We start from the raw sequence: 13,066 nt of genomic DNA, 5'->3' as shown, positions 1-13,066 counted from the left end.
TGGTACAGAGGGCCCTGCACTAAATAGGGGCAGGTCTCACCGCCCTTCCAGCTCTTGTCTTTGCTGCTCTTCAAGCCTGTGGGCCTGTGAGTTCCCTGGACATAGGCCTTCAGACACATATAACTCTGGATCTGAGGACTTTTGGATCTCCTCATGATGTCCTAATACAAGGTCTGGCACAAATAATGCCCCCCTCTTTTATTACAAAATCATAAGCATGTACTTAGGTAACAACAATATGATACTCAAGCACAACATGACATTTCAGGTGGAATGTTCAAATGAAAACTGTAAAGTAATACACCCATATTATTACCCTACCAACCACACTCATGCAGGCCTTACTTGCGCCAGACCCTGAATTTAGGGGCAGTAATAGCACTTACCTTTATATTAACTCTGCCTATGCTGTGCATCTGAAAGGACAGTAATCAGTCTCTTGTTGTCACTTTGTTCCACATGCAGATTTTAAGTCTTTCTTGTTTACTGCAGCTGACACTAGTTTTTCTTTGCTTTTCTCATGGCACTTTCTATGGAACTCTTGCCACAGAGCATTTTCCAGCTTGGAGTGTTGTGACTTTTTGTAAAAGGCATCACCTTTGTCTGATTCATGGTTGTATTTTTCATGCATAGGAGGAGGACAGTAAATGTCTGGTTAAGTCAATGAGTGGTTGTATCTGGGCAGTCAGATTCTTTGGCCAGGGACTGTTCACCCAGAGGTACTGGCCATCTGTGGATCTCTGCAAAGTCATACTATATCAAGAACTGATTGTTCTTCATAGTTTACTGAGCAGTCACTGTTCATTAAGTAAAGGGAAAGAAAATATGTTTTATGGCCCTTGTATTTATGTCTGTGATAAGTACTTTTTAAATGAACACATTACTCACAACTGGGAGACTTTGTCTTCACCTGCACTCTCATGAAATAGATAACGTGTTTTCTCAATTGTTAACCGAAAGTGTATGTAGCTGAGACCGATGCCCATGAGTGTTCCATGGGTGGTGGCTGGCTAACATTATTTTTTACTATAGCAGTGTCTTGTCTTGTTTTACATTTTTTTACTCTTTCCCACCAGCTAAAGCTTTCTGGGAGCAAAAACTTTGTCTTGTTACTTAACCGTATTTTGCCATGTATAATGTGCACTGTTTTTGCCCAAATTTTTGAGGGAGCAGTAAGGACACTCATTATAAATAAGTATAATGATTACATACCATGGGTATAATAATCCCATGTATAATGTGCACAAAAGCATGGGTATGCATTATTCAGGGGACCACATTATACATGGCAAAATGTGGTAACATTGTTTTTACCTTACCTTCTACATAAGAAGCTCCCTTATGGGTTAGATTGAATAATGGGGCCAGGTAAGTATGTTCGTACAGGCTCTTATTTAAAAAATGTGGGACCATTCTAGCAATGGGAATTGAGGCTCAGATAACCAACCTGAGAGGCCAAGGGAAGCACAAAGATTGCTGTTTTATAAGGGTGTTAGCCATGTACTTACTGCTAAAAATGTTCGTACTAGACATTCTGATGAGATCTGTTTCTCCGAAGCTTATAGAGCTACATGTTCTAAAGTATCTAATACTCTTGTAAACAAAGCTTTATTTGTGGGTAGGTAAGAACATTAATGCCACGCACGATCTCATTGATAGAGAGGAATTTAGAATTTGAGTTTGGTTAAGAAGGTAGCACTGGAAAATCAAGGAGTAAGCAGATACCTGGAACATGTGTGAGTGTTGTAATATGCTAGCTTCTCATTTCTAAAACTGGAATTCAGAAGCTTAAGAGAGATGACAAGGACCAAAATAGTAAACAAATCCTAATATAATCAGATTAGAATAATGTTGGCAGATTAACAGTAAGTCATTTAGACACAACCTGTTCTCAGGTTAAATGTTTTCATGTCACAGAATTTTTAATTTTATATTGACTTTGGATGTTGTGGATAACTAAGATTAAAGGACATATTATTAGGGAAAACTTTATTATCTTTTAAAATGCTCCGTAAAACAAAAGAAGACATTTCATAAGAAAAATTCAGTCCTTTCTCTCACCAGAGGACACAGGCATGTAAGCTGAATGTAAACTGAACTGCTTAGGAGGTAAATGGTCTGTAGTGCATTTGAAATGACCTGAACTCGTCATAAAGCTCTCTCTCTGGCCCTTTCCCACTCCCCCTATTCTCTCCCTCCCTTCCTTCCTGAAACAGACATATTTTCCTAGACAGTTATTTGTCCTGGCTTATTGTTGTTTGTGAGCATTTTCCCAGTTGTGACTTGCTATGGTTTCATGATAGAGTTTTTTTTCCTGCATGACTAACATAAGGAATTTTAATTTAGTAATACTATTTTACAGGTTGAACTGAGGTCTGGAGACAGTATGAATACATTTTGGTGTCACCTTATTGAGGACCTTATTTGAAATCTGCGCAAGGATAGATACTCGTTTGATGGGATGTTAGAGGATGGAGTTCTTAAAGATCAAGCAGTTTGTTCCTTTCTTTATTACTTGTTCATTCATTTTTTTTCAACAAATATTTGAACATCTGTGCATTCTTCATCTTGGTATTCTTATCTCAGGTACTGATAATAAAGCTTTTAACTTCTTATCTCAAGCCTGAAAACTTAAGAGCCGCACTGTCCAGTACCATAGTTACTAGCCACAGGTTGCTATTTAAATTAATATTGATTAAAATGAAATAAAGATTCAGTTCATTAGTCACACTAGCCACAGTTCAAGCACTCTGTCAAGTGTTCTGCTGCCATGTTGGGTGCTGCCCCTCCATAAAACATGTTCACCGTTGCAAGGAGTCCATCCAGACCGTGCTGCCACAGTGTTCTTTGATTTCACCCTCTGATACATCTCAGCGTCCCATCCACTTCATCATCCAACAGCTACATCTCAAGTTTGTTCCCGTTAAAGCTTTCTGCCCTCTCTCATTTTAGGTCTTCATCTTCTGTCATCTGAATTAAAGCTTTAATGTTACCAAGCCCTCTGAATCCTTCCCTCCACACCTTATCTCCAATGGCAGTTAGCCTTCCCTTGTGTTTTCTTGATACTATGTATATACCTTTACCACACTGAATGCTAATCCCTTGTTTCTATGACTTTTCTTCTGGGGGACCAAGAGCTTCTTGGAGGTGCAGAATTGCGTTTTAATTATTGAGGGGAGGGCCACATACAATGCCCAACCTGTTACCATAAAAAAATAAGTATCTAGCATATAGAGCAATGAATGGATAGGTGATGGAGGCTGCACCAGGTTACATTCTGAATACAAGAGACAATTATGATGTATGGAAACTAGAAGAAAAGAGGGCTTTCATGTGGGGGGAACATCAGGAATGCAAGCCCATTGGCAGGAAATCACACGGCATCTCTGCTCCTAGACTAGCCACAAAGGAACATTTTTGGCATCATTCAGAGCTTAGCCAGGGGACATAAACAGAATTTGAATTTCAGTGCTGCATATAAATGTGTTTCCCTGTGCTTGCTAACATAGCACCTCTTAGTAGAGGTGCTGGGTTTCACCCTTAATAACCTTAACCTGTAACTTCAGAGGAGTTAAAGATAACTTTGCCCTGTAAAACTAGGTCACGTGCTCCCAAAATCTAGTTAATATTTCAATACCTTATGGTTATAGTTTATAACTTTAAGTTATAGAAATAAAAGTCTATGACTTATATTAGACATGTTATCAGCACAGTAGGAAAGAAAAAGGCTGACACAGTACTTAAAGTGACTGGCCAGACATACCTATCCTGACCCTGCTTCTTTTAAGCTAAGTTATCCTGGCCAAGTCACCTTACAGTCCTCAATTTCCTTTTTTTTTAAATAAATTTTTTAAAATTTACTTTTAGAGGGGAAGTGTAGGAGAAAGAGAGGGAGAGAAACAGAAATACATGGTTGCCTCTCACATGCCCCCAAGCAGGGACTCAGCCCGCAACCCAGACATGTGCCTGGACTGGGAATTGAACCAGCGACCCTTTGGTTCACAGGTCAGCACTCAATCCACTGAGCCACACCAGCGAGGACAATTTCCTTATTTTTAAATGGAGCTATCACTGGCCCTGTGAAGAGTAAGTTAAATATTTATTACACATATTAGCACTATGCTTAGTCCTGAGTAAAGCATTCACTGATTGATAGCTAATTAATGAAATAATAGTTACATAGCCTTTCACAAAATGGGAAAACTCATAGTTGTGTTTTCCAAAGGAAGAGTTTGTACATGTTACTAAACATAAATGGTCATTCAAAAAACATAGCTAAAAAAAATCCCTAAAGTGAAATGTATAGTGTTGGTTACTTTCAAAATTATGTAAATAAGATGATCTGGGAGAAGTAAAATTTTGCCTGCATAATCTAAAACCCAGGGGCAGTTCTCTGTATTTGGAAATAAGGTGATCACTTACCCAAATTACTTAGGAAAAACTCACTTTTTTCCCTGTTATTCTCTATAATCAAGAGTGTGCTCTACAGCTGCTCCTAGGGAAATAGAAGAAAATTATGTTCTGCTTTTAGTTTTAAATAAGCAAGCTAGTAGGACTTACATAAATTAGAATGCCATTGAATAATCTTTCTATTTTTTTCATACTTTCAAAAAGATATTGACAGTCTTGACTATGTAGGATCTTATTATCTAAAGGTCTGCATATAATTCATGCATGTCCAGATAGTTCTCTGTAGTAGACTGAAAGCTGCTTTTTTTTTTTTTCCTATGGAAATTGTACACCTCTCCTTTCCTCTGCCTGGCCTTTCCCTAGTCTCACTCCTCCTCATCTGTCTTAACTTCCCCTGAAGCTATTTTATATACCCCACCTCACTTTCAGTGTCATATTATTGTTTTTAGCCATCTACCTTATTATATTGTATTATAATTAGTTATATTCATGAAACTGTGAGTTCTTTGATGAGCATTCAATTTCTTACTTATTTTTGTGTTTGCACTGTTTATAGTGGGACTGATTTATACACAGTGCTTGGTAAAGTTTTGCTGAATGAGTAAATGCTTAGTCACTAATTTTTCTTGTAGCTCTTATAAGTAAACTGTAGCTCTTCTTGGGAGAAAACTGTATTTTACTCTTTGTTACCTCACAGCTCCAGCACATTGTAACAAATGTCAGATTGTTTTATAGGCTTGCTGTGAATATCAGTTATCTTGGAAACACTTTATGGGGTCAATTCAACAGATACTCAATCTTTGTTATTTTGTCCCCATGTTATATACTATTAAAATATGTATATAGATGTGAGACGAGGGAAATCCAGTGGCTGGTGGGTTCCCCCTGGGAAGTGTGGGTTCTAAACCCCAAGCTGGGCTCCTCAGCCTACAGTACCAGAGCCAGGAAAGGAACCCAACTAACATCTAGCTGTGAAACGTGGCAGGGTTTCTTTCTGGCTGTCAGGAAGAGACAGTTGAAGTCACAGAGAGTCTTTTAGAGGGCCCAACAAACATAATTTTGACTGCAGCCACTTATCCTGGGCCCTGGCAAAAGGTGGGTAGAGTGAACTAGAGACACTGGAGGAAAGTCTGGGGATGGAGGCTTTGGGGAGAGAACTGAGGGAGTAGCTGAGAAGATGCCCATGCTGAGTCATCCCCCATACTGCAGGAGCCATCTTGCTCAGGCAGAACACTCCCCTCCAAGTGTCATCAGCCTGAGGGAGGCAATAGCTGCCCCCCTCCCAGGAATTACTCTGCCCCACCCTGTGGCACTTAATAATCCTGATTACTGATTTCAGATTGACTAGATTAACAATGGAAGGGGACAGCCGCAAGCTGTGGATTGCTGGTAGCCTTAAACAGGCTGCCTAGGCCAGACTGGAATACCACCTGATATCACCAGGAGCAGATCCAGAAAGAGAAAATAGTGAGATGAATTCTACTGTGGACTTCTTCATGATTTGTGTTATTTTTCTCTCCTGCATAGCTTTTTAAAATTCATTTCTTGACCTTCAAGAAATGTGGATATCTTGACCTTCAAGTTTGTGCATATTAAGTCATTAGTTTTTATAGTATAGTTTATTTCAAATCCTATATTTTGCTCCTCCCTTCTCTTATTTCATTTTACCTTTTCTTATTATTATATTTGTTTCAAATCTTATATACTCTCTTGCTACAACTTGTTTCCTTTACACACCCTTACTATTTTTCCCCTCTCCAGCCTCTCAAAACTACTATTCTTGTCATTATTCATCTCACATTCTTTTTCCCATTCTTAAAATACCTTATTCTCTCCACCCTTATCAAATCTCTGCTTATCAGTTGTGAATATGGTGGTAGTTGTTGCATTCCTCCAATTTTATTTATAGATCTTCACTACTTTTGTATTTCAAATCTCAAATTTTATCATTCCCTCTCCTACTCCATTTTGCCTACCTCCTGTCCTTTTCTTTGGTTTTAAATTTTGATAGTTCCCTATCTATCTTAGCCTGGTTTTCATTCCTCACTCTTAGTATTCCTTCTCCCTCTTATTATCTGAAAATCGCTTCTTTTTCCTCTAGACATCTCTGAAGTTTTTGTTTCTTTTCCCCCCTCTTATGCCCCTGCCACCTATATTAATCTTTGCTCAGTATTGTTAATGGTGCTGTAGTGGATCTTTTTTTCCAATTTTGTTCCTTTTTTCTTCTTTCTCACTACTTTAAAAAAATAATTTATTGTTTTTAAATTTCTATTTAAACCTAATACTATATGCTTCCCTTCTCTTAACTTTATTTTGTCTTCTTCCCTCCCTCTTTTATTTATGATGTAAATTCTTCTTTCTTTCTCTCTTCCCTTTATACATCTTCCCTACTCTTTTTAGTGCTTCTCCCTCAACTCTCTCAAAATCATTCTTGTTTCAGTTAGCTCATACTCTTTTTTCCTTTCTTATAATAGTCTTAATCACTTTACACTTTTATTACTATTGGCTCATTTGCTGTTCATATTGTGATTATTGGTAGGGGTTAATTTTATGGGTATGGGTTTGTTTCTTGGGCTGTTTGGTGTTTTTCTGGCAGCACCTGTGCAACCAGCACACAAGATGTGGTGGGCAGAGTGACTCTCAGCCAGCCAGAGGGAAGGACCCACCAAAGAATGACCCGACAACAGCCAAAACTCAGTTATAAGCAGACAGCCCACGTAAATGGCATAAAGGGCATTCCAAGAACATTGAGTTCAAGAAATCAAAGAGATTGCACCACTAAATCCACAGGTCTCCTACCACAGAAGGTCACACCATGAAGACAGGGAGTCAAGGCAGATCAGTCTAAGAAGCAGAAACAAACAAGTAGAGTCACCTAAAAGGGGGAGACAAACAACCTCCAGCTGAAAGGAAAGGCGGAATCTCCAGAAAAGTCCTAAATGAAATTGATGCGAGCAAACTATCAGACATTGAGTTCAAAATAATGGTTATAATGGCTATAAAGATGCTCAATGAGCTCAGTGAGAACAAAAAACAACTCCAGGGAAACTACAAGGAGCTTACTGCAAACTACACCAGCATGAAAAAGGACAGAAACTATCAGTAAAAATCAGGAGGGAATGAACAATACAATATCTGGAATGAAGAACACAGTAGAAGGAATTAAGAGCAGGTGAGATGAAGCAGAGGATCAAGTCAGCAAGCTAAATGACAAGGTAGAAAACAATTTCCACACAGAACAACAAAACAAAAAAAGTCAAAGGACAAAGAGGGGTTAAGGGAGCTGTAGGACAATATGAAACATAATAATATCTATATCATAGGGATACCAGAAGGAGAAGAATAAGAGCAAAGGCTAGAAAATCTTTTTTGAAAAAGTAATGACAGAAAATGTCCCTAATTTGATGAGAGAAAAAGCCATGCAAGCCCAGGAAGCACAGAGGGTCTAAATGAAAATGAAGGCAAAGTGGCCCACTCCAAGATATATCATAATCAAAATGGCGAAATTTAAAGACAAAGAGAGAATCTTAAAGGCATCAAGGGAAAAATGGCTAGTAACACACAAGGAGTCCCCATAAGGCTATCAGCTGCCTTCTCAATGGAAACACTACAAGCCGGAAGGTAATGGGAAGAAATATTCCAAGTGATGAAAAGCAAACACCTGCAACCAAGACCACCAGTACCCTTCAAGGCTCTCATTTAAAATGAAAGGTGAAATAAAGAGTTTGCCAGACCAAAAAAAAAAAGCTAAAAATGTATATTTCTACCAAACAAGCATTGTAAAAGATGGTAAAGGGACTGCTTTAAGAAATGAAGAAAAAGATGGGGAGAGAGCAGCACAGGTACAAAGGAAAACAATGGCGCTGAATAAGTACCTATCAGTAATAACCTTAAATGTAAATGGATTAAAGGCTCCAATCAAAAAACGAGGGTAGCTGAATGGTAGCAAAATAGAAGAAAATGGGACCTGCATACATGCTGTTTATAGGAGACCCATGCCAGAACAAAAGATCTACAGAGACTGAAAGTGAAGGGATGGGGAAAAAAAAAAAACTATTCCAAAAAATGGACATGAAAAAAAAGCGGGGGTAGCAATACTTACCAGACAAAATTGATTTCAAAACAAAGGCCATAAAAAGAGACACAGGCGAACACTTCATAATATTTATGGGAATAATTCATTAAGAAGATGTAACCCTTTATACATACATATATGCACCCAACATAGGAACACCCAAGTATATAAGGCAATCTTGAAGGACTCCAAGAAAGATATTGACAGCAATACAATAATAGTAGGGGATATTTAAACCCCGTTGTCAACAATGGATAGATCTTCCAAGAATCAACAAGGATATTGTGGCATTGAACAACACTCTAGCTCAAATGGATTTAATTGATATATACAGAGCCTTTCACCCCAAAGAAGCAAAATATACATTCTTCTCAGATGCATATGGAACATTTTCAAAGATAGACCACATGGTAGGACACAAAACAAACCTCATCAAATTCAAGAAAATTGAAATCATATCAAGCATATTCTCAGATCTTAATGGCTTGAAACTAGAAACCAACCTCAAGGAAAAACTCAAAAACATTCATATTCATGGAGACTAAACAACATGCTAGTAAATAATAAATGGGTTAATAATGAGATGAAGTAGGAAATCAAAACATTTGGAAACAACACAGAAGTCTAAAACCTATGGCATACAGCGAGTCCTGAGAGAGAAGTTCAGAGTAATACAGGCTTATCTAAAAAAAAGATAGAAAAATTTCAAGTAGACCACCTACCCCCAAATCTACAAGAACTAGAGGAACGAGCACAAATAAAGCATAGACTGAGTAGAAGAAAGGAAATATTCAAGATCAGGGCAGAGATAAATAATACAGAAACTAAAAGAACAATTTAAAGTATCAATAAATCCAAGAGCTGGCTTTTTGAAAAGATAAAAGTTGACAAGCTTTTAACCAGACCCATCAAGAAAAAAAGAGAAAGGACCCAAATAAATAAAATCAGAAACAGAAGAGGAGAAATTACAAGTGAAGCCATAGAAATACAGAAGATTGTAAGAAATTACTATGAACAACTATAGGCCAAGATTGTACATCTTAGGCGAAATGGACAAATTTCTAGAAAAAATATCTACTAAAACTGAATGCAAAAAAAGCAGAAAGTATGAACAAGACTAATATAAACTAGTGAAATGGAAGCAGTAGTCAAAACACTCCCGGTACTCAAAAGCCCTGGACTGGATGGCACAGGTGAATTTTACCAAACAGTAAAAAACTAACTCCTACCCTTCTCAAACTATTTCAAAAAATTCAAGAACAGAGGAGACTCCCAGGCTTGTTGTATGTGACACCAGTATTACCCTAATTCCAAAACAAGGAAAAGCACAACAAAGAATCTGAAAATCCAACATCACTGATGAACATAGATGCTAAAATCCTCAACAAAATATTGGCAAACCAGACCCAGCAATACATTGAAAAGATCATACACCATAATCATGTGGAATTTATGCGAGGGATGCAAGTATCGTATAATATTTGCAAATCAATAACTGTAATTATGTCACATAAACAAAATGAAAGATAAAAATTACATGATCATATCAATAGATGTTGAAAAAACACTTGATAAAGTATAGCATCCATTTATGATAAAAACCTTCAGCATAGTGGGGATAGAGCCAGGATATCTCAATATAATAAAGGCCATATATGAGAAACCTACAGCCAATATCATACTCAAAAAGCAAAAAGTAAAAGCTTTTCCCCTAAGACCAGGAGCAAGACAAGTGTCTCTGTTTTCACCATTTTTATTCAACATAGTATTGGAAGTTCTAGCCACAGTGATCGGGAAAGGAAAAGAAGTAAAAGGTATTCAAACTGTAAAGGAGGAAGTAAAACTGTCATTTGCAGATGGCACGACAACGTACAGAGACAACCTTATAGGCTCCACCAGAAAACTACTTGAACTAATAAGTGAATTTGGAAAAATAGTGGGATACAAGGTCAATGTTCAGAAATTGAAGGCATTTTTTATATACCAACAATGAAACATCAGAAATAGAAACTAGGAAAAAAGTTCCACTTACTATAGCAACAAGAAAAATAAAGTACCTATGAATAAACTTAACCAAGCAGGTAAAAGACTTGTACTCAGATAATGGCAGAATACTGAAGAAAGAAATTAAAGAAGATACAAATAATGGAAGCATATACCGTGTTCATGGATTGAAAGAATTAACATCATCAAAATGTTCATCCTACCCAAAGCAATCTATAGATTCAATGCAATCCCCTAATACCAATGACATACTTCACATATTTAGAACAAATATTTCAAAAATTTATGCGGAATCAAAAATGACCACAAATAGCCTCAACAATCTTGAGAAAAAAGAACAAAGTAGGAGGGATTACAATACCCAGTGTCAGACTATATAACAAGGCCACTGTAATCCAAACAGTCTGGTGGTAGCATAAGAACAGACACATGAATCAATGGAACAGAATAGAGAGCCCAGAAATAAACACGTCTCTGTGGTGAATTCATATTTGACAAAGGGGGCAGGAGCATACAATGAAGTAAAAACAGCCTCTTCAACAAATGATGTTGGGAGAACTGGAATGGTATATGCAAAAAACTGAAACTGGACCACCAAGTACCAGAGTAATCTCAAAATGGATAAAAGACTTAAACATACACAGTAACACCATAAAACTACAAGATGAAAACATATACAATACAATTTCAGATATCCTTTTCAGCAATATTTTTGCTAATATATATTGGCAATTATATTCCCTCTAGGGCAAGGGAAATAATAATGAGACTACATCAGTTTAAAATCCTTTTGCACAGCCCTGGCTGGTGTGGGTCAGTGGATTGAGCACCAGCCTGCAAACCAAAGGGTTGCCAGTTCAATTCCCAGTCAGGGCATATGCCTTGTGTTGCATACCAGGTTCCCAGTTTTTGGCCCACAAGAGGCAACCACACATTGATGTTTCTCTCCCTCCCTTCCCCTCTCTAAAAATAAGAATAAAATCTTTCAAAAAATAAATAAAAACCTTTCGCACAGCTAAAGAAAACATTAGCAAAATGAAAATTGGACCAACTCTATGGGAAATCATATTTGCTAATGGTACCTTGTACAGGGTTTGATCTCCAAAGTATATAAAGAACTTACAGGACTCAACACCAGGAACACAAAGAATCGAATTAAAAAATGGGCAAGGGACCTGAACAGATGGATACTTCTCCAAGGACTTACAGAGGGCCCAGAGGCATTTGAGGGGATGTTCAACATCACTAACCATCAGAGAGATGCAAATTAAAACCACACTGAGGTATACTTCACACTGATCAGCGTGGCCATTATTAGCAAACAAGTGCTAGTGAGGATGTGGAGAAAAGGGAACCCTAGTACACTGTTGGTGAGAATGCAGACTGGTGCAGCCACTGTGGAAAACAGTATGGAATTTCTTCAAAAAACTAAAAATGGAGCTGACTTTTGACCCAGCGATCCCATTGCTGAGATCATATCCTAAGAATCCTGAAACACAAGTTTGAAAGAACCTGTGCACCCCAATGTTCATACCAGCACAATTTACAATAGCCAAGTGCTGGAAACAGCCTAAGTGTCCCTCAGTAAATGAGTGGATCAAAAAACTGGTATATTTTGCAATGGAATACCATGCAGCAGAAAGAAGGAAGGAACTCCTACCTTTCATGACAGCATGGTGGAACTGGAGGATACTATGCTAAGTGAAAAATGCCAGGCAGCAAAAGACAAATACCATATGATCTCACTTATAAGAGGAACCTAGTAAGTAAAACAAACAAGCAAAATAGAACCAGAGGTATGGAAACAAGGAACAGACTGACAGTGAGTGACTACTAGAGGGATGGTGGGTGGGGCATAAGACAGGAAAGAAAGGGTCTAATCAGTGATCAGGTATCAGTGACCCATGAGCATGGACAAGAGGTTGGGGATTGACTGGGAAGCGGGGTGTGGGTAAGTTATGGGAGAACAATGGGGGGAAATTGGGACAACTGTAATAGAGCAACAGTCAGTCAAAAAACATATATATAATTATTGCCAAGATTTTTTTGAATTTAAATATTTTTGTGTCAAGTTAATTCAGGTGTTCATATCTGATAGAGTTCCTGTGTGAAGGGTAAGTTCTTGTGGTCTGTAACAAAACCTAAAATGTAGGTGTTGTTTTTGGTAAATGAATTGAGCATATCAGTTGAATAAAGTTATAATATCTTTGGCTTTTTATCTTTTTGCCCTTTGGTTAATATTTACTATGATTCATTGAAATTAATTTCAGAGCTTACTCCAGGTTAGGGAGTTGGAATTATATAGGAATTCACATACCTCATTAGCTCCTTGCTTTAAATTAAAAAGAACTACTTCTGGGATTAGAGCTCTCTTGATGAAATTGTTAAAATGTGAAATTTGAATTTATGACTTTCTTAAAGACTTGAATGCGTTTTGCTTGCCAGTATTTAATTTTTTTTTCTTTTTAGTTTTAATTTTGATTTGCTGTTACTACTGATATCTGAGCCAAAGTGGTGATGCTGCCTGAGGGAAATTTCTACATCCCTAAGTCAACACTGACACGGTAAGAGTGTGTG

At 37.6% G+C, this 13,066-nt stretch overlaps 1 protein-coding gene across 3 annotated transcripts in view; it reads left to right on the top strand.

Moving 5' to 3' along the window:
- Positions 1–13,066, top strand: part of WASF3 (WASP family member 3) — a 151,394-nt gene that overhangs the window by 52,972 nt on the left and 85,356 nt on the right. For all 3 annotated transcript variants that reach the window (XM_037137144.2, XM_037137146.2, XM_037137143.2), the window contains one exon: positions 12,959–13,053. The gene's annotated coding sequence lies outside the window, so the exon portion shown is untranslated. The remainder of the gene's footprint in view (positions 1–12,958; positions 13,054–13,066) is intronic.

The sequence above is a fragment of the Artibeus jamaicensis genome, unplaced genomic scaffold (assembly GCF_021234435.1).
Source record: "Artibeus jamaicensis isolate MK-2021 breed Jamaican fruit bat unplaced genomic scaffold, CSHL_Jam_final contig_793, whole genome shotgun sequence".
NCBI classification, from domain to species: domain Eukaryota; kingdom Metazoa; phylum Chordata; class Mammalia; order Chiroptera; family Phyllostomidae; genus Artibeus; species Artibeus jamaicensis.
The sequence above is the reverse complement of the archived record's forward strand: the minus strand, read 5'-3'. Positions and strand labels throughout refer to the sequence as shown.